This window comes from Miniopterus schreibersii (genome assembly GCF_964146895.1).
Source record: "Miniopterus schreibersii genome assembly, chromosome: 15".
Classification (NCBI taxonomy): Eukaryota; Metazoa; Chordata; class Mammalia; order Chiroptera; family Miniopteridae; genus Miniopterus; species Miniopterus schreibersii.
The window spans coordinates 35740627-35765644 of record NC_138115.1 but is presented as its reverse complement, the minus strand read 5'-3'; the positions used below and the strand labels follow the sequence as shown (position 1 = coordinate 35765644).

The following is a 25018-nucleotide window of genomic DNA, read 5'->3' as shown; positions in this document are numbered from 1 at the left end:
ATGGCAGGGTATACAACAAACACGCTCTCTCCTCTTCAGGGAGCTTACAGTGCCACTGTGTGTCTTAGAGACACCGTATATAAGTACAGTTGATCCTGGGGGGTTAAGGGTCCCAATGCCCCCAACCCTTGTAGTCAAAAATCCATGCATAACTTTAGACTCCCCCCAAACTTGACTACCCTTGGTATCCACAGAGGATTGGTTCCAGGATCCCTCTCAGAGAGAAAAACCTGGGGGTGCTCAAGTCCCCTATATAAGGCATAGATCGATGCACACACTCAGTGCTCCACATCCGTGGACTCCCAACCATGGTTCAAAAACAGTACAGGTATTTCTCTGGCCCGTGTGGCTCAGTTGGCTGAGCATCATCCCCATGTACCAAAAGATCATGGGTTCAATTCCCGGTCAGGACACATACTTAGGTTACATGTTCGATCCCTGGTTGGGTGTTTGGGGGAAGCAATTGATTTATGTTTCTCTTTCACATCAATTTCCTGTCTCTCCCTCTCCCTTCTTCTCTCTCTAAAATCAATAAAAACATTTTTTTAAAGGAAGCATATAATATCAATTTTTTTTTTAAAAGTACAGGGGCTTTTTTTTTTTTAATCCACCTATAATTGGACCTGCACAGTTCAAACCTGTGTTGGTTAGGATCAGTTGTATAACCTTCCACAAATCTGAAAATTGTTTCCTAGAGAACATTCCATGAAATACTATCTGTCCAGAGTCTTCCAGCTTTCCCTATTTGGGGCCAGTTCCATTCTCTCCTTGGAATTTCCACTTCCTTGAAAGGTCACAGAAAACCGGCCAAGAATTATACCTCTAACTGCTAGGGCTGAGAAAGGTGAAGAGCTTCCAAGATTGAACAGATTCTAAGAGCTCCCAGAGAATATTAGTGTGCACAATCCCAGTTCTTCCCAGGATGAGATCCAAGCCAAAGCCAGGTTCTGAAGTCTCCCCTGCACACTTAGTACAATGCCGTGATAAAGAAATGAAGCAACAGGGACCATAAAAATATCCCATGTTTGGTGCTAGAAATCCTTCATTGTGAATGACAAATATATATATAGATATATAGAGAGATATGTAGATATATAGATGATAGAGATATAGAGATAGATAGATGATAGAGATATAGAGATAGATGATATATATAGATAGATGATGATAGAGATAGAGAGATAGAGATAGAGATGATAGAGATAGAGATAGAGACAGAGACAGAGATAGAGATAGAGATAGAGATAGAGATAGAGATAGAGATAGAGATAGAGATAGAGAGATAGAGAGATAGAGATAATCAGCCCTAGCCAGTTTTGCTCAGTGGTTAGAACATCAGCCCATGGACTGAAGGGTCTTGAGTTCAATTCCAGTCCAAGGCACTTACATCCATTGCAGGCTTGATCCCCAGGAGGCAACCAGTCGATGTGTCTCTCTCACATGGATGTTTCTCTCTCTCTCCCTCTCTTTCTCTCTCTCTCTCCCTTCCACTCTTTCTGGAAAACAATGGAAAAAATATCCTCAGGTGAAGATTAAAAAAATTAAAATGAAATTGATTCACAAATTGATTCAAACAATAAGGGGAATTTACAGGATCAAGTCACTAGAGGTCAAATGTGCTTTAAGTGCAATTTCATTAAGGCTCTAGTTTCATTTCTCTGTGATTCTTTAGGCGCTCCTCTCAGCCACTTGATCTTCAGGATGGCTTTTCTCATGAATATAAGAGCACTGCTAGCAAGAGGTAAAGCTACAGTTCTTTCTCAAACATGTCCAGGGTGGGAGATGATAGAGTTTTTCTCAGCAATTGAACAAAAATCCTAAACTTTACTCTGATTGGATTACTCCTGCGTAATCAGTGTCCCTAAAAGAATCTTATCTACAGACTGGTTTCTGCCAGATCAGGAATTCCCACCGTGACCAATTTTTGTGGCAAAGGAATTCAGATAACCCTGACTGGCTCTGCCTATTCACAGCCCAGGGCACAAGAAGTGGATCCTGGAGACCACGAAATGGGATGAGGTGGAATGGATGCCAGACAGACAACTAGAATAACTGTTTTGTATGGTTTTCTTTTAATGGGTTGTCTATCTCTAGCAATATTTTCCTCTCAACAGGCACAATGTTGAGCAAGCAAAGCCTAGACTGTTGACTCACATCCCATAAAAGAAGTGCAACAGTGCTCCCAAATTCTTTCCCAGCTAAATCAACAATAACGTATAAACTCCTGTGCTGCTCTCATAAAGTTTTATCAGCTACAGTGAAAGAACCTGGATAACATCCCAGCTAATCTCTCAGCAGCAGCTGGGGAAAGCATCAAAAAATTACTTTTGCAATTGTCTGTCCAAGTATTGTCTGCACTTAATCTGCAGATACCCAACTGTTAACACTAGGGAACTTCACTCAAACAAAGCTGCTCCCACCGCACCCTGGGCACACTGCCCCATGTGACCACCCTCTAGGAATGTTAATTAAGAATTCCATATTCAGAGTAGGCTTTGCTAGGAAATGTTCTTAAACCCCGCATAGCAGCCTGATTTCTCTGCTAATTTCTCTGATTCCCAAAGGCTAGTAGAGACTTTTTGGCAGAATCTATTCTAGGCAAAATAAAGGTTTCCAATTCTTCTGAAATAAATTTATTTATCTGTTCTTTTCCATTTGAGTTTCCTATAGGAAACAATGGCTTTAACCGTTAGCACATTTGTCTCAATAGGCAATATGCTTTGCTTCTCCACTTTATCTTTTAGTTCCCAAGCACAATGTGGTAAGAGCATGTCCTGTGTGGTCTGAGCCTTGTTTGTGAGACAAGTTTCCTCCACTAGCTGTGTAACCACATTATACCAACTTCTCTGTTAAAGGATAATTTTTTTTAAAAAAGGTAAAATCATGACTCACATACAAATGAAGGCAAAATGAACATGTGTCAGAGATTTTATGTAATGCATTAATTAATGAAGAAATCAGTAAGATGTTACAACCAGTTCAAAGGATAATTCAAACAATTACACCTGTACAGACAATAAGGAATGCTGAACTTCATTTATAAACAGAGGCCAAGAGTTGTACCATCAAGGAAATAACCAGTTACCTTTTGAACACAGTTTATTTGCATTTCTAAGGAGAAGAATCTGATTATCTGTCTTCTGATGCTCATAAAGCTGTAAATTAGCTCAAAGACAGTGAAAAACATAGATAACTCTAAAGCATACACTAACCAGACATTTGTAGAGTGGGGAGTTTGACATCTCAAAGTCTTTCAGTTTTTTGTTGTTTTTTTCTGAAAATGTCTGTTAAGTAAAAAATCCATCTAAAGAATGAAAAACCAAGCCACAGATGGGGGAAAAAATACCTGTATATCTAAAATATACAAAGAACTTTTAAAACTCAACAAACTGATTAAAATATGGGCCAAACACCTCAACAGATACCTCACCAAATGAAGATGTACAGATGGCAAATAAGCATATGAAAAGATGCTTCACTTATGTCATGAGGGAAATGCAAATTAAAAGAACAATGAAATATGAGTACATACCTGCTAAAATGGCAAAATCCAAACACTGACACCACCAAATGCTGACAAGGATGTGGAGCAGCAGGAACTTTCATTCATTGCTGGTGGGAATGAAAATGGTACAGCCACTTTGGAAAACAGTTTGGCAGTTTCTTACAAAATTAAACATACTTTTATCATAGGACCTCGCAATCACACTCCGTGGTATTTAACCAAAGGAGCTTAAAACTTACTTTTTATGACCATGACATGTACAAGCATCTGAAAAGTCTGGCAGAAAAGGGCTTTTCTTTTATAGGGAAGAGTAAATAATGCTAAAAAGAACCAGATGAGGGAAGGTGGGATGACTGGAAAGCCTGACTGGACAACTGATCATGGGATGGTTTTCCCTCAGGTCAGCTGATTCAGGGGAGGGTCCACATTCCAATGCTCAATGATGGGCCAAAATTTAGGAGCCTCAGGGAAGGAGAAAACCCTGACTAAAGTTTGGTCAAGTCAAGTTAATTTTGCATTTTCTTCAGTTTGGTCAATGGGGCCAAATATTTCAACTAATCATTTATGAGATAAAGAATAAGAATTTCAACGGTTTGTGTCTGCCCTCGGTAAATAAAGGGTTCATCCTTGAGTCTCGTCTAAGTGACATTGGGAAGGTTGGTTCTTTGCTGTAAGACATTTCCCAAACATAGAAGTGTAGGAGGATTCTTAGCCACACTGTTTTTCAGAAGCACAGGGTTCAGGTAAAGTTCAACACTGTCATGTTGCCATTTTGTTCAAGATGAGTATCATTCACAGCTGAATAAACCTCCTAGTGGGGTGAAGCAGGGTCTAAGCAATAGCCTCCTGTTTATAATATTCCTGGAAAAGTATAGTTAACCATCTATGTATTGAAAAGTGGTGGCAAAGGTCAGTTGTTTGGGGGTCCTACTTTTGTAGGCATCTTAAAATAGCTATGCCTAGAGCCCTGGCCAGGTAGCTCAGCTGGTAGGAGCACTGTCCTATATACCAAAAGGTTGTGGGTTTGATTCCTGGTCAAGGCACATACCTAGGTTGTGGGTGTGACCCCTGGTTGGGATATGTATAGGAGGCAACCAATCAATGTTTCTCTCTCTCTCCATCTCCCTTCCTCTCTCCCTAAAAATCAATAAAATAATCTTTAAAAATAAAAAAGTGATGCCTAGAAAGAAAAAGATAAATATTAGTATAAAAGGTTAAATTAAAGAGCTAACTCTTGAGGGTATCTAGCCCAGTAGATTCCAAGAGATTGATGAACAGAAATATTTCAGTTTTGTAGCACTGCTCAGTGAGTTTCCTGAAGCTAAGATTTCAATGCTCTTGATAACGGTGTCCACAGTCTTGGTTACCTCAAACATAAGGGTATGCATAGCCTGAGCATTTGGCCAGACTTCCTTAGTGACCCAGACAGTGACTCGTCCAAGGAGGAATCCAGCCCATTCCTGGTTTGCTGCAGTAAGGAGTCCTTCAAGGCATTTATCAACTCATCAGGCTTTAGCTCACAGAGCTTCTACAGATCTCTTTACTCAATATGTCCTGAGCATCTCCTCATTTCCACAAATAGTCCCTGAGAATATACACTCTTAAAGTGATAGCCTAAGACATATTCCCTCTATGTTATTTTTCTATTATTCTCTGACTCTCCGAGTAAGAATTATGTGGTAGTGGATGGAACATTAAATTGGCAAGTTCATGCAGTAAAGCCCCAAATAAATCTTCATTTGAGACAAAGAAGTGTTCAAACTACAAATGCCATGGTCAAGAAGACCAGATGAGAAAACCAACAGAGAGAAAATTGCTATTGAAAATATGAGAGAAGCATTCATATTACAATCTGGGATTTGGAATGAGACAATTTGAAGGGACTAAGGTCCTTCTCCTACCCCAAAGGTGAGCTAGAAAATCAGAGAGGTCCTTCTTCCATTGCTACCCTTTTTTTTTTAATTTGTTTTTATTGATTTCAGAGAGAGGAAGAGAGAGAGAGAGAGAGAAACATCAATGACGAGAATCATCAATTGGCTGCCTCCTGCATGCCCCCAACTGGGGATCAAGCCCGAAACTCAGGCATGTGCCCTGACCAGGAATTGATCCATAACCTCCTGGTTCATAGATCGACACTCAACCCACTGAGCCACGCCGGCCAGGCTTGGGATGTTTTAAGGGCAGGTTTGTCTAAATGCAGTGAGCTGATGTTAGAATGTAATGTCATAAAGATGTACTGCTTTATTTGTGATCTTATAATAGGGTATGTGTGGTTTCCAGACAATAATATTAGCATCTCCTGGGAACTTAATAGAAATGCAAATTCTCAGACCCTACCCCAGACCTCTTGAATCAGGCACTTAGGGATAGAGCTCAGTAATCTATATTTTAACAACCCCTCCAAGTGATTCTGATGCACATACATATTTTAAAAATACTGATCTAAACAATGAAGTACCATGCAGCTGGAAAAAAATATGAGGTAGCTTTCTACATCTTGCTAAGTCACAATTGCTAAGATCCTTTTAGGTGACAAAAACAAGCTGCAGAAGAGTATCTGGAATAACATATTTTAATTGGATTTTATATAATTTTTTTAAACTCTGAAAATCTGGATATGTAAGAAATTAAGAAGAATGATTGCCTATGACTGAGGGTTCTTGGCATATGGGAGACAGGGAATAGGAGGAAGACTTGTAACTATCAACTTTTTACACTTTGTGATTTTTTTTAACCATGTGAATGTATTAATTCAGATAGATAGACAGATAAATAGATGATAGACAGACAGATGATATAAGGATGGATGAATGGATGGATGAATGGATGGATGGGTACGTGCATGAATGGATAGATAAACATGCTTTTTTTTTAAAGCATGATTATCTTCAGAGTAGTGGCTAGAAAGGATTATACCTTAGCTAATTACTTCCTACTGCATCTTTCTCATCAAGACTCTTAGTTTTGTTTTTTCTTAAGAGTTGCTAATGACCTATAATAAAATCAAGTAGATAACACACAAATGGACACACATACACTTTGATGTGCACATACACATATATACACGTGCATAAAGAACAGGCTGGTTTTACTGCTTTGTTGTCAAGACAATTAATTTTCCCATCGCTATTTCCAAGTTTAAGGACTTTTCCTGCCCAAATGCGAGAGATGACCTAATTACAGAAAGGCTCATCTATCCACAAACTGCCTGCCTAAAATGGGGCAATCATTTAGACTTAAGGGCCATTAACAATGTAAGTATCAGCTCACACTGATAGATAAGAAAATTAGATAAGACAGTGCACCTACTATACAGTTTGTGACTACAATCTGAGCAAAGTCCACCGGTTTAGATCGCTTCAAATGTAAAACACCTGCTGAGACCAAAAAATGTTTTGTGGTGTTATAACAGATGTCTGACTGTATTGCTGTTGTAAATTTGATGTGTGGCATTCAATAACTACTAAGGGATTCAGTTGTCCCTTCTATTAAAAAAAAAATTAACATATTCTTCATCTATCTCACTAAAATGTGATGGGAATTAATTAAGGATTTTTGTTTTAACTTAGCAATATTTTTAGCTCTTCAATTCTAGAAATTATGCAAAAAGCAAATAGCCTTGTCATAAATGTCTTACCATTTTGTTCTATTTTCAATGTAGTGACACTCGGACAGAGTTAAATCCCAAGATCCCTTCCTGCTGCCAAACTCCAAAATGGAATCAACAGCAATGACCTCACCTAAATCTCCAGAAGGACTGGAAAATTACAACTCCAGGTGGCTCTTTCTGGCTTATGTCCTCGGGAGACCTTTACAGGCCCTGTGCTGGGGAACATGAGGCCTACCTATACTTGGCATATTTATTGTGCTGTTTGCTTTTATCTAAATTTGCCTACGATAAGTACCTTTGAAGTCCACATATTTCCTGAAACTCCTGCCCTGCGAATGCCCAAAATGAGCCATGAGAACTATTAAACTGTGTCTTGGCCTGCTGTGGAAGCTCAAATGAACCATCAGTAATAGGATATAAGAGAACCAAGAGAGCCCATAGCCAGTGATGGGTACAATTGCTATCAGGGTACTTCTTATCTATTTCAGAGACAGGCTGTAAAGATCTTGGAAAATGTTTGCCAAGTGCTTTGAGTCCTAGAGAAAAAATATTAGTGGAATCCTTTGAGACAAAGAAGGGAAAAGAGGTTTTTTTAAAAGTCAGAAAGAGCAGAGGGAATAATAAAAATTCAATTCAACAAATATTTGTTGAGGGCCTACCAAGTGCTAGGCCCTGGGCTCAGCAGCAAGGTGCCTGAGGTGCTTGCAGGAGAGCACTCTGGGACAGGAAGGGAAGACAAAGTCAATAGCAACAAGGTAGATTAAAATAAATTTCATGAGGGAGTGTTCCTGTTTTATTAATTGCTTGTTTGTCTGTTTTCATTTCTAGCAACTCGCCCTGTGCTTCACACAGAGGAGGAACCCAGCAACACTGAAGGCGCAAGTGAGCAACTGGATCCCTAACGCTGGGAAAACTCAGTTCTGTCCTCTCCTCTTCTAATCCACCTCCCTCTCTGCATATTCCCCCACCCGTGACTTCACTGCTGTGCTCATCACTTAAATGGTGCCTTTTAGAAATGCCATTTGTAGAGTTTGAAGTTTATTAGCAGCAACTATTCCTACCACTTGACTATTATACATGGGGCAGCTTGGAGCCGATATTAAAATAATGCTGCTATAAACTGAATGTTTATGTGTCCCGCCGCCCCCCCCCCCCCCAGAGTTCCCAGGCTGAAACCTATTCCCCAATGGGATGATATTAGGAGGCTAGGCCTTTGGGAGGTGATTAGGTCATGAGGGTGGAGCCCTCATGAATAGGATCAGTGCCCTTATAAAAGAGGCCAGCCTGGCCGGGTGTGGCTTAGCGGTTGAGCATCGACCTAGGATCCAGGAGATCAAGGTTTGATTCCCGGTCAAAGCACATGGCCGGGCTGCGGGCGCCATCTCCAATAACTCTCTCATCATTGATGTTTCTGTCTGTCTCTCTCTCCCTCTCCTTTCCTCTCTCTGAAATCAATAAAGATATATCTTTTTTTTAAATTTTTTTTAAAAAAAGACGCCAAAGGAGCTCACTCACCCCTTTGGTCACATGAGGACACAGTAAGAAAAGGACCCTCTATGAACCAGAAAGCAGGTCCTCACAAGACATGGAATCGGCAAGTGCCTTGATCTTGGACTTCCTAGCCTCCAGAACTATGAGAAATAAGGGTTATTTAATTGACAGTAGTCTGTGGTATTTTTGATATAACAGTTCAAACAGACTAAGACAAACACAGATTGCATGTTGGGAGTAAGACGACCAACTCATCACTTTTTGCTCAGGACTGTCCTCTATTTAATAGTGAAAGTCCTGATTCCTAGGAAACTTCTCAGATCCAGGCAAACTGGGATGGTTGTTCACCATTATTAGGAACTTCCTATAGACTTTCCACAAGTATTTTCTTTCTATTGTCAGAAAATTAGAAATGTTAGACTGTAACTTCCTGGAATATAGATTAGTGATTTCCCGTCTATGAAAAGTGAAGGTCCTCCCACCTCTCACTTCCCTCCAAAACATTCACACTTTAAAAAGTTATGTGATTGTCCCCACCCACCAAGAATCCTTACTTATTTGTATTAGAGAAGTTTTAGAGCTGACATATAAATAGGATTAATTAATCTAGCCCTCTTTTTAACAGTGAGGAAATGTGAATCCCAGGGAGGTAATCGGCCAAAGTCATACAACTTTTTAGTCAGCAAAACAAGGCAAATACTCAGGTCTCCTAGATTAGTGCTATTTCTTTTCAATGTATCTTTTAAAAGCTATTATTTTATGTTCAATAAGCCCAAACTTATAAATATTTGTTTTCCTTTTTACTAGACTTGACAATTCCTAATAAGAATCCTTCGCAGTAGTTTTAAGATCAATTTATAATTCGGTCAACAATAGTCTGGCCTTAAGCACAGCATTTGGCTAATGGAAAACTAAAATAGCATCAGCTCTTCTGCTCATGATTAGAAAAGTCCTTTAACTCCTCAACCAAATAGGCATTCTTAAAAGTACTTTTCTATTTCATTGGTTGCCAAATTCTTTCCTCTACTTACCAGAGCCCATTATTGCCTACTGGGTCCCATGATTCAATAACGCAAATAATAATGCACCCAATGTTCATCAGTTTAACAGTGTCATTTAAACTCTACAGTAACCACAGAAATAGTTTGGGGCCAGGTTTTATGGACCATGCTCAGGCGGCACAGAGGATGAATTGCCCCCTATAGAGTTTGGTTTAAAAAAAAAAAAAAAAGGTTGTCCTCTGAGAATTGCACCACAAAATCAATACAATGCATAGTGGTAGGAGGTAAAGTTGATTTACAAAAGCCAATTGACTCCCAGACATGCATAAGGCAAGTTTGAAGATATTTTCCAGTGACAAAGTCATTCATAGTGAAGGTCACTGGATAATTCAGAGGAGCTGATATCCTTATTGTAGAAAAAGATACATCAGGCTACCCTTACCCTGCTGCTCCAAAATTCAAACCATGTCACCAGCTACTTTTGTTTGAATGCTATACCCACGTAACATTTTGACTTTGAACGAACTTCTAATATAGCTTGCCTACAAAGACAGTGTTCCTAGCCAAAGAATACCACTGTTCATCCCAGTGATCTCATTCTAAATGAATACATTTCCACGTTGGTTTATACATCAATCTCCATGAATTTGGTGAAGAAATCTTGCCTTGGAAGAAGTACCACTGTCAGGAGGGCAAATTCTAGTCTCCATGGATTATGGGTAATTCCTCCCGAGGCCCCTGGGCAGCCAGCCAGTTCACCTCCCCGAGTGATGCTCTGCCCTTGGCTCCATTTCTTCCACACTAATGTCACCTGACACTATAACCTCATTCTACCCATGAGAAAACTCAGGCCTTTGATTCTAATTTCAGTGTACTTTCCTCTTCGGATTTTGTGACAGACTCCTCTGGTGTCCCAGAACATTGTCTTGAACACATAGAAATTGAGTCTCAGCCACAGAAGCCGTCTGAGCTCATGTACAAGCACAGTCCAGAGGTTGCTCTCAGGGACTCCCTCAACCCAAGGGGAAATGAGAAGAGTTGGATAAATATCCAACTCCTATCCTACTGGAGGATACTTCTAAGATGTATGCTGCTCAGGGGGTCCCAGAAAAATCAAGGCCTTGTTTCCTACAACAACCTTGAAAACACCCCCTTATATTGGATTTTCCTCCATCTCTAACTCTCCCACTCCCTCATTCCTGCTTCCTGGGACCACTTCCCAAATAAAGCACCCACATTCTTTTCTCAAGCTTTACATTGAGAGAAACCCAAACTGAGACAGACCCCTTCATCACCAGATTAAACCAAGACACACCTCCTTTCCTTCCAAACCCAAAAAGTGCCTCTCTCACTGCGGCCCTGGCAGGACCTGCGGAAAGCACGCCCTTGGGACATCAAAAGAGCCACAGAAATAGTTTGAGGCCAGGTTTTATGGCCCATGTTGACCCAGTAAATCAATAAATCTGAACTCTTGCTCAGAGAGACCCCTCTGGGTCCCGAAAGAGCCCTAGAAGCCAGTAGAAGCATGCAACAGACACTCCATCTTATTGGTTTCTTCAATTTCCAGTAGTCCAAGTACTCCAATTATCTATTGCTTTATAATGAATTACCCAAAACTTAGTAGCTTAAAACAATGTCAACACTTATTTTGCTCATAATAATATAATTTTATAAATTCTGTTTTGACCCAGTTTTAAGGCCCTTCCCCTTCTTGAGCAGCTGGTTAAGGCCACACCTCCAAGCACCTCCCCTAGCACCTCCCCTATCTGGCTCTCATACTCTGAGTTACTATGAACCCCCCATAATCACCCCAGGACCAGGTACCAGACAAGCAGGGACAACCCTTCTACCCTAGAATCTTCTGATATTATTCAAATTAGCCAATCCTCAAACTACTTGTCCTGCCTTCTCTTTTCTCCCTACAGAAACCACAATAAAAGCACTCCTGCCTCCCCCTGACCTGTAACAGGCCCTGGTGCTTCCTCTGAGTGACTCCTTGTAGCATGTCACATTCACCCCCAGGGAACTGTGAGTTTAACAAAAATTGTAAAACTCCTTCTGGTTTCTCTCTCTTCATCTGTATCTGGCCTCACCATACCTCACCAAAAGTAAAAAATGGTCAAAACACTCAACAATCCCGCCAGGGCTCAATGGGGACATCTCCCCTCTGTTCCATGCAGCATCAGCTGGGGGCGCTCAAAGGCTGGGTGATAGAACCATCTGAAAGCCGGTATACTCACAGTTCTGCCCTTTGATGATGGCTTCCCGCTAGGACCTTAGCTGAAGATGTGGCTAGAATATCTACACGTGGTCCTGCCATGTGACTGCTAAATGTGGGAGAGGTAAATGACTTAGGCAGGTCACTCGGTAAATATAAATCTGGACTTGAGCGCAGGCTGGGTTCCAAGGGCAAGCATCCCAAGAGAGTCCAGTGGAAGCTACATCATCTTTTCTAACCTAGTCTCACAAATCATGGAGAAAGACTTCTGCTACATTCATTATTAGAAGTGAGTCACTCAGACTGACCTTTATTTTGATGAAAGGAGTGTCAAGGAATTTGTGGCTGGAGTGCCTATCCTTTGCTGACCTTGCCATATCATCTCTTCTTAAAGATCCGGTGCTTGGATTCTTTAACCTCCTAGAAACTCTGAGACCTGTGGTCTCTATAAAGCATGCAGCTCACCTTCCCATCAATCCACCATATAGTCACCTAGATCAGGTTTAAATGCTTTATACAGCAACAAGGTAGGCCAGTACTTCTCCAGGTGCCCATTTTCACTGTGAACAACTCTACTAGGATATTCGACCTTATCAAAATCTACTTTTCCTCCAAAGCCCCAAGTCCTAGTTTCATTTGTAGTTGAAGGATTATACAAAATAAATCTAATCCCTGTTGCATGTGAGTCTTTAAATACTGGAAGGCAAATTACCATACTTCCCTAAATCTTTCTTTTTCTAGTTTAACATCTCCAGTTTCCTTAACTATTTCTTACAGAATGGGAGCTTATAAAATCTTTCTTCAACCTGATTTTTTAAACCTAGTACAATAATTTAAATCTATTCCAAGTCAATCCCATGTTTAACACTCTGTTCAATTTTTCTTGTTCTGATCTTTTCAAGTTTTCTCGAGTTTTGTCTTATCTGAAAATTATATATAATATGTTATATATAACATACTTACTATGTTATAATATAGCTAATTCATTGATTAAAATGCTAAAGAAAAGCTTAATGGACACCACCAAGTGAAAACAGATTTATTCATGAACTGTCTACTAGCTATCTTAGATGCAAGAAGCCCTTGGGCCACGTCTCCTTCAAGCTGTTTGCAGACAAATTTCCAAAGACAGCAGAAAACTTTCGTGCTCTGAGCACTGGAGAGAAAGGATTTGGTTATAAATGTTCCTGCTTCCACAGAATTATTCCATGATTTATGTGCCAGGGTGGTGACTTCATACACCACAGTGGCACAGGCGGCAAATGCATCTATGGGGAGAAATGTGAAGATAAGAATTTCATCCTGAAGCATATGGGTCCTGGCATCTTGTCCACTGCAAATGCAGGACCTAACACAAACGATCCCAGTTTTTCATCTGCACTGCCCAGGCAGACTGGTGGGGTGGCAAGCATGTAGTTCGGCCAGGTCAAAGAAGGCGTGGATCTGTGGCAGCCATGGAGCGCTTTGGGTCCAGGAATGGCAAGCCCAGCAAGATCACCATTGCTGACTGTGGACAACTCTAATAAAATCTGACTTGCATTTTATCTTAACCACCAGACCATTCCTTCTGTAGCTCAGGAGAGCCCCCCTTCACCCCCATCTGCTTGGAATGTTCTATAATCTTTGTGCTCTCCCTGCAGTTCATTGGGTTCCATATTTTCCTTACCCCTTCCAGGTCTAGCTGGATTGCAGAGCTAAGTTTATGATTATGAAATAAAAGCTTAACAACTTAAAAAAAGAAATGTTTATTGTTTTAAGCTGCTAAGTTTTAGGGTAAGTTATTAGGCAGCAAAAGATAGCTGAATAGGCCACTTGAAGAGTGACAAACAGATAACCAAGAGTTTTCAGAGGCTCAAATATAACGCAAGGACATGTCTCCTTTGTTTTCCAACACACCTGAGGGGACTGTTTTGCAGGTGATTTTGTGGTGGTGGTTATTTATTTTTTTTTTTTACTTTTTGGCTTTGGTTTATGTGTTATTGACACAAAAGTACTGGTATAATAAAAAGTGGGCACACTGATCATGAAAAACTAGGACCTAAAAATGTTAGAAGTGTTTCAAAAGAACTAGCCCTAACCTGTAAATGCAATTTATTATCAAACCAGGAAACAGGGCAGAAATGCAGTTCTTGGTTCTAGGGAGTGCAAAACAATACAGTGTGGACTCTTCTTGAAATATAGCTATAAAACAGGCCACCAACAAACACTGCTTCCTTCTTGAAGACATAGCTCTATACATTTGGTAGCTGAGCCATTTCGTATGCCATAATATTATCTAATTTATGGGTACAAAAATTAAACAAGGCACAGATTTATCTTTATGAAGGATAGAGATTAAAAGTTGAAATTAGAGAACCTGAGGCCTGGAAGAAAATAGTGTGAAAAAAATGAAAACAATTTTCCATAAAAATGTATCTCAACTAAATTTTTTTTTAAATATGTCTTTCTTGATTTCACAGAGAGGAAAGGAGAGGGAGAGAGAAAGAAAAACATGACTGATGAGTCATTGATCGGCTGCCTCCTGCACGCCCCCTGCTGGGGATCAAGCCAGCAACCTGGGCATGTGCCCTGTGACCCAGAATCAAACCTCAGTCTCCTGGATCCTAGGTCAATGCTCAACTGCTGAGCCACCCTGGCTGGGCTTCTTAACTAAGTTTAATTTACATTAAGTTCTAAGAGACTAAATTAAAATCATAATTTTCAAATTCCTCTATTACTTTCTTTTTTTCCCGACTTTTCTTTTAAACACTACACTGTGTATTCCACATACCCACATCCAACCTACAACCACACACCTCCCCACAAACACACCTCTTCCTTCTGTGCAATAACTATAGGCTTCCATAGCTCAACAAAGAAACGGTGATAAATCTAAATTCTTTGGTCTCAGTATGTTGAAGAAAATATTAGCCTAAAATTAAATTTGATCAAAAATCTGCATCCCCAAATGCAAAGACCACAAGTAGACTTTATTTTAGTTCCAATAAAAGAATCCACATCCCTTAGGTTCTTTTTAACTGGTTTCCATGTTTACAGAAGTAGGCTGCTTAGTTCTGCACATCCCAGGAGGGTTAGCTAATCCTGTACCTGCTATTTACACGGTCACATTCCTATCACTGTGCCAGATCCCTGAGCCGCCTGAAAGAATTTTCCTACAGGCCCTCCAAAAGTTGCAGCTGGCACAGCAAATCTTAGAGTCTCACTCACAGAGATGGTATTCTGAAGTTGCTACAAAGTATTTATTCACAGCCCATAATTTAGTTTGAAAAACTTCCTTTCAATACAAAAAAATTAATGGAATAAAAACTTTCACCAACAAAGATTTTCATTCTGACTCATAGGCACCATCCCTAAATTCAATTCTACCACTATTCAAACATTTTTTTAAATATTCAACTTCATTTCTTGATCTCAGCTGCCACCCAAAACCAGGAATTATTCTAACAAAGTAATCTAATTGCTAATTAGTTTCTCTTATTTATCTAAACATAATATCCAGATTAAACTATTTGGAACATGGGGATTTAAATTTCACACTCTAACCTTTCAGAATGTCTTTTTTTATGTTTTATTGTAACAATTCAAAATCTTAATCTCCATTTAATCACCAGCTCATTCACTATTCAATTATTTTATTCCCAAATTATTGTTACTAATCCACAAACAAGCAGATAGGATTGAGATGAAATGCAAAAATAGAAATGAAATCATGTTAAGGCAATTCAAACATGGAGCCCTATATATAGGTGGTATACATAGTTAGCAAAATGGCTGGGGCTAAATTTAAGAAATGTTTTACTGCTCCATTCTATTGATTATAAATTTTAATTTTATTTATTTTAAATATTAAAATATTTGGGTGAAGAGAAAGAGGTGAAGTGCGATTCAGTTTTAGAATCTGTAGACCTTCCTTTGTCAAAGGCAGCGGTAAAATGTCATACAACACTGGACATAATCAAATTTTTTATCTTCAGTTAGAGTTTCATTTATTAAGAATCTTCAGTCAGTTTTACTTTTTATGCCTATTTTTAACAAACCACAAGACAGATCCACTTCAAGGTTTTTGGTTTTCATGACCGCCCCAAACCACAGACTTTAAATGTTTGGATCCATGTCCCATCCTGCCCACACACAGAATAAAACCCTTTCATATCGTACTGTTTTCTAAGATGCACATGTTTAGGTCTTCCTAAATCAGTATAGAAGGCTGTTGGAACAAATTGTCTTTTTAAACTTTTTATGAAGTCTTGTTACAATAAAATCTAAAATTAGAGCAATGTTAAAATAGAAGACATTGTGATGAAGAATCATTGAAGTCTCTGGACTTCCTATTATAAATGTGGTTCTCTTTCAAGATGAGTTTTGCCTTTTTTTAAAAATCAAAGCAAGTCCAACAAAAGAAGACCTACAGATTCTAAAACAGAATCACAGAGAACTAGGCCATGTTAATAGCAATGCAGTGTAATTGGGTGCATCCAAAAGATACTATTGTTCATAGTTTCCATAGTTGGCTAAAATAACTCTGTGTGAATGGGGTGACCATTCTTAGAGCCCCCGCATCATTCATAATGCCCCTTGGACATAGGAGCAATCAAATCTATTAAAATAATGCCTCTCTGACCTGGGGTTCAGATGCTAAAATGGCCAAATCCACCAATAACTGAGAAATGGCCATCAAAACTCCCTGAGTAGTGCTTCATACACTGTCCTATATCACAATCATCCAGAGGGAGGGCTTGAAACATGTGGGCATGGTTCGTGGTGCCCCAAAATAACTACAATAGTAACATTACAAGATCACTGACCACAGATCACCATAACATAATAATTTAAGAGTTTAAAATATTATGAAAATTACCAAAATGTGGCACAGACACAAAGTGAGCAAATACTTTTAGAAAAATGGTGCTGATAAACAGAGGTTTGCCACAAATTTTCAATTTGTTAAAAAAATAACACAATATCTGGGAAGCGCAATAAAGTGCAATAAAATGCAGCATGCCTGTATTTACCATTGATTCATTTGTGCTTAGGATACACTAGGGATTTAAATTACAATGGGTTAGTTGGACACCCACACATACCTATGTGAAAAAAGCAGGCACAACCTTTTATCTCCTTTTTATCGCATCATGGCCTGACTCACCGTGTTTTAAGATTAACTATTATCTTAATGGGATTGATATTGTGGTAAATCTCATTCCCAGCCCAAGTCTTCAGCCCTCCCTGTATCTGATTCTTTGCCACATGATTTCGCAGTTCGCCCTGTTCAAACAGTAGAGTATACTTGGGTTTGGCCACATGATTTGCTTTGACCAATGTTTGGAAAGCATTGTGTTCCAGTCCTGAACTTAGACCTGAAGAAGCTTCACGTTTTTACTTGTCCTCCTGTGTTTCCACCATTGCTGTAAGAGGAATGTACCTAGAAAAACTTGCTGGTTCCAGGAAGAGGGTGAGAAATTCACGGAGCTGACTCACCCAGCCGGCATCCCAGCCAGCAACACCCAGCCCCGTATACCCACAGGCACAGGAACAAAATAAATGCTATGACTGTGTGTCATAACGCTTTGTGGTGATTGGCTATGTGCTACTTTTGTATCGTTGTAGGAGTGAAACGATCTAATATCAGCCTTTTCAGTCATATGGTTATATGTATATTCACCACAAACTAATTATGTACCAGTCGAAATGGAGATGACTTCTACACTTCTTCTTAAATGTCCCATTTTAAGACAATGATGGTTTAAAATACAGATACACTAGGTACAGCCAATTGCTTTATCCATGTAAACAATAGTTATAACAAGCAGTCTGATCATACATAGCATTTGATTTGCTTCACCAAAAAGACAAAAATCACATTTTAGAACTATGACTCCATTGAAAGAAAGAAAGAAAGAAAGAAAGAAAGAAAGAAAGAAAGAAAGAAAGAAAGAAAGAAAGAAAGAAAGAAAGAAAGAAAGAAAGAAAGAAAGAAAGAAAGAAAGAAAGAAAGAAAAATAAAAAGTAGACCTGAAGGCTGCCTTTGAAAGGGGTGGGAACTTATTTTAATCATAGTCATTACACCCATAGTGGTATCACTTGTCGATTAATGTTAGATGATTTCTTTGATTTTCTTTTGTCACTACAATTTTTTCTTTTAATTCACTTGGGTCAGTCCCAAAATTCAACCAATATAATAGCATGCTTAATTTTATTTTTGCATTCCACAGTCCCTGATAATAGCAAACTAATTTATGTAGCCGCATTTGATGAAAATATGCTGATGGAACTCATATTTCACATCATTGACTATAATGAGCTATTTTATCAAACTGTCCTTATGACAGTGTTATAGAGAAAATGATAAATTTACTAATTTATTCACTGGAGATTCCATTTGAAAATTTTAAAAGAAAGGAAAAGATCAATGAAGTCAGGTAAATTAGACTGTCATCAAATGATATGTCTGAGTCTATATGAAACAATAGCACTAACCAGCCCTTCTCTGAATGAAATGCTAACACTAAATAAGGGTTGATTAATTATTACTTTTTAAAAATTCTACAGAATAAGTAGTTGTGAAATGCTCTATCATGAACACATATGAACAATGTTTATTCATAATCAGCATATTTACTGCCATGGTTTTATATAGAATTGCCTTTATTCACTTTGTTGCAATTCTTTTCTTTTTATTAGGCTTTTAATTTACAAATTATTAGTAAGCAGCTATACTGATTCATGAGAGTTACTAATCATTTCAGGGAACTCTGAAGTAACTAGAAACTGTAGCACAGTATCTCTTTCTGGGATGCTGAAGTGGCTCTTGGCATAGATAGGGCTGACGTTAATGCAAACACAGTCAGGTATACAATATGCTAAACTGTCTCTTGTCAAACCATGTGCTCTACTGAATTTATGCTCTCTGAACCCCAGAACCTACATTAACTTAGGCCAAGTCAGGGTCTTCATGGTCTGGATAAACAATCTCCAAGTGTTATAGAACCATAAACATTTTCTTTTAGAATCTTTTCTCAATATAAAATGAATTCATTGATCTTTTTCATTTACAAGCCATAAGCAATGCAAACATTGCTTTAATAAATTATTTAACTTAATCTTTTCTTAAGGTTTCGTTTCTCATTGATCAGAAAACACATGAATACAATAAGGCTATTTTAAGTGTCAACTATGTTTTTAATAAATGTTCACTGAAAAATGCACTGATGCTGTCACAGACACTGTTTCCTTCCTTTCTCGTTTTTCCCTCTATTTCTAATGTTTCCCACCTACTACATCAAAACTTTAATCCAATTAATAAATACTCTCCCAAATTCCAAAATTATGATAAATTCTAAAAGCAGCCATTGAGATTAGAAAAGCATGTCATTCTTAATGGAAGTTGACAAGAACTTAAAACTATAATTTTTGAAAATCTCCAAATCTTCATTAAATAAATTATGGAAACAGTTTGACCTTCATAATTTTAATGCTGAATTCCAGTATCCTCTGGGGTTTTCAGGCTTTGGGAAAGAGAATCCTTTGAAAATAAGTTGTTTTAATATAGATCTATCTCTGTCATTTCACAATAATCAACCGTTCGTTAAAATAAAACAAAAAGGGAGCTGATCTTATCTTTTCCTCATTTGAGTATAAATGAATGGCCTGCTGTTGATGCAATCTTGAAAACAGTGCTACAATAGTCAATGAGTCTACGCTTCATCATGAAATACCTGATCATAGTCATAATACCTAAAAATTATTGAGTGATTTTTATGTGTCAACCTCCAAGAATTTGCTTGTATTGTTATTACATATTCCTCACCACAATCTTGTAAAGTATGTACTATATTTCTCCATTTTACAGATAAGGAACCTAAGGTTCTAAGAGATTCAAGCAATGGCCTAAGGTCCCACAACTATTATAAGCAGAAAATGTTGAAATTTTACTCTAACTTCTGAGGTTTTCATTTGAGCCTCTGTGCTATAATTCATTCAGAATGATAAATGAGGGATTATTTATTTTCGTGGCATAAAGAAATATAGCACATAATTATTCTTCCACAATATCATTAATAAACTACTGAACTAGTGATCAAGTTTTATGTCTGTTGGGAAAAATTAGAACTGGTCAACCCAATATTTGGAAAGTTGACAAGTTTCATAGAGTGATTTTTCTAAGGCTACTTTTTCCATGAGGAGATGGTCTAACTCCCACATCCTAGACAAATGGAGAGTTCTGTTGACCTAGTGATCGGGTCACAAATTTTATTTCAGAGTTACTTTATAAATAAAACACATAAAGAACTGCACATGAAAAAATATCCCATTTTAATTTTCAAAAATGATACCTTAAAAGACATATACAACATCCCCTTAAACAGATAGAAGATGGACAGATGAATGGATGGATGGATGGATGGATGGATGGATGGATAATATTTGTTTCTGATTCAGGTGAATTTTTATTCAAACCGAACCCTCAGGAGGGGAGATAGTGTGTTGTTATATCAAACTGTCCAGCAACTTTTCTGTATCTGACATTCAGACTCTGCCTCTGACCTGTGTGCTGCTCTACACTTGAGCTGGCTTCAGTAGACCTCACCTTTGGTAAGATAAAACTACCTACTACTAGACCACTGGTTCTGGCAAAACCCACCCGGCTCATTCTCCTGTCACCTGTGAAAGACTGACTTTATGGAAGCTACAAAAACACACCAAAGACCGCCTGTGATCCAACTGAAACACATCTGTCATAATCCAGTGGCAATGGGCCTGGCCCCAAGGAAATGGTATATTCTTGTTTCTTCCTGTACCATGAGAACTATGTAGTGAACCATGTTTCTCTAGCTTTGATCACCAGGAAGGTCGGAAACAAATTTAGAGCTTAATTATGTGAGACATTATAATGTTTTTTCCTCCTGGTATAATTTATTCTATTTTGGCTTTTCCTGCTGTTGATTTTATTTATATTTAACTAATTAAGCATCTCTCCTACTGGATTTTTTAGAAAACTAGTTTTTATATATGTTAGTAGATTTTTAGTGGAAAAAAAAACACAAACCACTATATTCCTTTAAAAATGTGCTTGGGAAATGTTACATCATAGCTATGGCCCCATGTTATCACCAAGAGTCACTTTGTACTAAATTTTAAAGAAACCCATTCAAGTTCATTTAAGCAAAATTTCAAACACATTTGCATATGGAGTTTTGTCATGATACCTATTAATATCTTGTTCAAAAGAAAATGGAAGATGCAACTGAGTTTTAACTCAGAATATCTTTCAGGTTGGCTCACTGATGTGTCTCATTTAAACAGTGCCTTCCCCCCCCCCCTTTTTTTTTTTATAAGGGGGGAATGGAGTTGTTTAAAATTGAGAAGTTTTTTTCCAGTTCAATTTTTTAAAAATTTTAATGACAACAAATTTTAAAGTGTGACCATCTTTAAACATGAAAATAACTCCTCCAAATGTTCTTTTTAAAAAGTTTTCCAGGGGCAAAGACACTTACTTTATGCCCTACAGACTTGACCTTAACACCTTAAGATGTGTTCCTGCTTTCAGCTGACCGGAAAACAACTCCTCACACTTTATCAGCTTTTGAAAATAGGCACTTGTGGTCCTGAGTGATCCAAAATAGATTAATGAGGCACTAAACTACTTGAATGAATAATGGAGCATTTTAAAATTTATTTTGTTTTTTAATTCATTTAACTGCAATCCATTTAACAGCTGCAACACTCCCTCCTGAACATATTAAAGGGCATATTACATTGAAGTTTCATTAATTTGTTATGTTTCAATTCATTTATCATTTATTCATCTTATTATTCACCGAATTGAGCTTCACCCTACAAACACTGTAGAAATCAATAACTTTCTGGAGTTCTATGTTCAACAAAATAACTTTTCATCAGGTTAAACAGGGAATTTGGAATCTATAAGCAAGGACACCATTGGCATAATGCAAAAATACAGTTATCATTTCAAGGAACACAGGATGATAGGGGTCCACGCAAGAATTTTGATTCTGTCTCCCTTAGAAGATAGAGTTTTTGAATAATCAAGGATAGCTTGGGGGGCAGTCTACATCTTTCCCCTTTTGTTAATGTCATCAATCATTAGTAACATTAGTAACATTCCCCCTCCCTTTCTCAGAGATCCACTCTCAAAGCACACGCCCTACTCTCTCCTCACTGATCAAAATAATAAATATCTTAATGAACTGACATACACCCAAGTCCCATATGTTCCCAGCTAGACTAGTGAGGACTCATGGTGGAATTCTGAGCACCTACATCCATCATAAAGAAATGTGTAAATAGTATCTGGCAGACTAAGTGGGGGAAGATCTTCCTCACCTATGAAATGGTGAGGTTTTGCCAGTCATCTATGTGGAAGTCTGCTCTGGCTCCTTAGGGTAACTTAAGTCTTTTTTTTTTTAATTGTTTCCTTCCTAGCAGTTAGAATTTTGTTTATGTGTGAAATTTAACCAGAAACTACTTTGTTCTTTGGGTCCACAGTACCTGGGTTCTTTGAGAAAGCTTGTTTCCTTGGTCAGCTCAACATCCTTGGCCACTTTAAACAGCCAACCTCCAAAGCAATTGAAAAGAAACGGCTCCCTGTGCTGCTTTGCTTAGCACTCGATAACCTCAGCAACTGGGCTGATGCATGTAGATCCAACCTGAGGGTCCAGCCCACCCAGACAGTAGATAAATTCAAGACTATCCTTGCTGCTGAAACACTTCTAAACTTAACACTACAATTCTTCAATTGCTAGGTTGTGGTCTCAGTCCCCAGTGCCTACCTTCTTCCCTCTACTTACACAGTATCTTAGACATTTTAAAATAAATATCCATCATGTGAATAGATGAATAAAGCAGTCCCAATTTCCTAGGTACCCCATACTTATCTAGTGTCCCTGCTTTATGTCCCATGCCTCAGAAACTGGATTATTGCCCATGTCTGAGTTTCTCATCCCTGGTGTTTGACTGTCCTGAGGCACCACTGGGACTGCTTCCAGTCCTTGAAGCTCAGAGTATTTCTGTCCTGTCCTGAATTGATACCACTCACCTTGGAATTCTATTTAGATTTTTGGAGATCCTTTTCATGTCTTTTAACATCTCTCTTCCAACATTCAATCTCACAATTTGGAACGTAATTTTGGGTACATTTTTCATAAGAAAATTTCCTAGAATGACTAACTCTGAGCCATAATTTCAGGTTCAAACACTTAGATTCTTCTCTCTCTAGCAGGTCTCCTTACTTAGTCCCTGCCTGCCCTCTCCCAGTGTACACTGTCATTGTCCAGTGTCTGACTCAGACAGGTGGTTCTTTTATATTTTTATATAGAAGGATCAAACAGAGATTCCAAATGCATTGGTTTCTACAACCACCTCTAGAAATACATTCTAGTGTGTCCAGTAATATAAAACACTAATATTTAGAGGAGGAAATCCTCTAGATCATGCCAATATTATGCTGTCTCACCTCCTATATCAGCCTGTTGAGTACCGTCAGAGAAATCTATAAAATATTATAGAGTGCCTTTCATGTGCCAGGTTCTCTGGTAGATTTGGAAGGCAGAGTGTTGAACAAGACAGCTGAGGTTCCAGCCCTCACCGCATGCTTAGTTGGCTCATTTCTCATAGATTGGTGTCACTACAAATTCACAGGTTCTAGGATAAATGGGTTTTCAGCTCTATCCAACAATCCTATGTATTCCTATGCAGCTTTCCCGTCTTCTCCATTGTGGCTCTTTCCAAACACCTCCATTCTCCACCTCATTCCTTAGCCTGAGGCCACCGTATTATCTCCTACATCACAAGAAAAGGAGGAATCATCACTCAGAATTCACTCAAATGTCATCTTCCTCCTCAGTTCAAAATATATAGCTAACGTGGCTTCCTTCTTCCTGTCAGGATAGGAGAGCTATCTTCCCTTGTCTCAGATAAATCTGATACCACTCCCTGGCTTCCTCAGATATCTAGATTCCTCCCGATGTACATATCAGAATCTATCATATAGAAGATTTACAACATTCCCTGAAAAAAATATGACAATATGACATCTGTTTTGTTTTATATAACAATTTTCCCTTAATATGTTAAGCATGTATAGCTAATTGAGGGTTTTTTATGTGATTTTTACTTAAAATTACCAAAAACATGTTAAATAAAAGTTTAATGTAAAAGACATAAAATAATATATAGCCTGCTAATTAGGTTCCATATACAATACCATATCAAAACTTAAAAACAGAAATAACTAGCAGCATGTTTTGCATGCATTCTAGAAAGTTCAAAAGAATAAGTATGCTAGGAAAGGCAAGGAGGAGGGAAATTCCTTGGAAGTAATTACAACAATTAGATAACTTTTCTACTTTTCAGTGGAGCCAGTGACATTCAAAATTAAAGTATTTTACCACAATTATTGATCATGTCTGTGTTTCACAGAACATAAGCACTGGGAATAAACAGGCATTTCTTTAAAAGAAATGGGCTTGATTACACTAAGCTAAACATATAGATTGATACTGATAATGGAAGCTATCTAAAAATTATGGCTGGGATGGCTGGAATCTAAATCAAAATTCCAGGAAACCTGGCAAAGCTAGGAAGATATAAATAAAAAAGATATAAATAAAAAAGATATAATTCCATTTTCATAAGTTCCCAAATGCCAACTCTCTTTTTATAAGATTATAAGATAGACACAAGATATAAAGGGGTAGCATCCTGTTAAAACTTGTCCCCCTTTTCACTCTCTTACCTCCACCTTTCCCAAAGGTAAATCTAACTGCATAAGAAGATAGCCTGCCCAAGTTCTAAAAAGTTTCCCTGTAATATGTATTTTCTGTTCACTCCATTTGCCCCAGCTGATCCTTTCAGCACCCCTACATGTACCCTTGGTCAACTTCTTCTTACCTATCTAACACAAGGAGACAAAGATCCAAATATAAATATATGTGGCATACTTACCTCAGTATTTAACCTTTCTTACTTTCTACAGTCTGATTTTTCTTTTCTCTCAATTTTCTACATTTCTGTTTCTGACTTTCTGCATTCAAAGTCTCACTTTGACCTTGGATAGCCGAAATGCCTGTACTATTTGATCATGTCTGAGAATGGTTTCTTAATAAATTATTCTGAAACCTTTTTCAAATAGTTTATCATTCAAGAATGAACTTGCAGAGTTATTTCCCTTGTGA

The 25018-nt window shown here is 38.2% G+C and overlaps 1 protein-coding gene and 1 pseudogene across 9 annotated transcripts in view; one reads left to right on the top strand and one right to left on the bottom strand.

Moving 5' to 3' along the window:
• LOC308567966 (uncharacterized protein) overlaps positions 1-25018 on the bottom strand; it is a 433265-nt gene that overhangs the window by 383386 nt on the left and 24861 nt on the right. For 7 of the 8 annotated variants that reach the window (XR_014000420.1, XM_081160216.1, XM_081160215.1 and 4 more), the window contains exons 1-2: positions 11848-11951; positions 3533-3612 (exon numbers count right to left, since the gene is read on the bottom strand). The gene's annotated coding sequence lies outside the window, so the exon portion shown is untranslated. Of the gene's footprint in view, positions 1-3532; positions 3613-11847; positions 11952-25018 lie in introns of those variants that run through there. The other variant, XR_014000419.1, reaches the window with a different exon arrangement.
• Positions 12909-13348, top strand: LOC308567878 (peptidyl-prolyl cis-trans isomerase A pseudogene; annotated as a pseudogene). The gene has a single exon. The product of its transcript is annotated as a peptidyl-prolyl cis-trans isomerase A pseudogene (transcript).